Source organism: Camellia sinensis, chromosome 6, assembly GCF_055761805.1.
Source record: "Camellia sinensis isolate YWXY chromosome 6, ASM5576180v1, whole genome shotgun sequence".
Classification (NCBI taxonomy): Eukaryota; Viridiplantae; Streptophyta; class Magnoliopsida; order Ericales; family Theaceae; genus Camellia; species Camellia sinensis.
In genome coordinates, this window is record NC_138966.1 from 2,305,001 (window position 1) to 2,306,002 (window position 1,002).

The window sequence follows — 1,002 nt, forward strand, 5'->3', positions numbered from 1 at the left end:
ATGCCACGGCCTCGGCCCGCATGCCTTGCCACGGCGTCGCCCAACATGCCATGCCACGGCCTCGGCCCGCATGCCTTGCCACGGCCTCGGCCGCGCATGCCATGCCACCGCGTTGCCCGGCATGCCATGCCTTGGCCTCGGTCAACATGCCATGCCACGGCCTCGGCCTCGGCCCGCATGCCTTGCTACGGCGTCGCCCAACATGCAGTGCCACGGCCTCGGCCCGCATGCCATGCCACGGCCTCGGCCCGCATGCCTTGCCACGGCGTCGCCCAACATGCCATGCCACGGCCTCGGCTAGCATGCCATGCCACGGCCTCGGCCCGCATGCCTTGCCAAGGCGTTGCCCAACATGCCATGCCATGCCACGGCCTCGGCCCGCATGTCTTGCCAAGGCGTTGCCCAACATGCCATGCCACGGCCTCGGCCCGCATGCCTTGCCACGGCGTTGCCCAGCATGCCATGCCACCGCGTTGCCCGGCATGCCATGCCTTAGCCTTGGCCAGCATGGCATGCCACGGCCTCGGCCATCATGCCATGCCACGGCCTCGGCCCGCATGCCTTGCCACGGCGTTGCCCAACATGCCATGCCACGGCCTCGGCCCGCATGCCATGCCATGTCATGCCTTGGCCTTGGCCAGCATGACATGCCACGGCCTCGGCCCGCATGCCTTGCTACGGCATCGCCCAACAAGCCATGCCACGGCCTCGGCCCGCATAACATGCCACGGCCTCGGACCGCATGCCTTGCTACGGCGTCGCCCAACATGCCATGCCACGGCCTCGGCCCGCATGACATGCCACGGCCTCGGCCATCATGCCATGCCACGGCCTCGGCCCGCATGCCTTGCCACGGCGTTGCCCAACATGCCATGCCACGGCCTCGGCCCGCATGCCATGCCATGCCACGGCCACGGCCCGCATGCCATGCCACGGCCACGGCCTCGGCCCGCATGCCTTGCTATGGCGTCGCCCAACATGCCATGCCACGGCCTCGGCCCG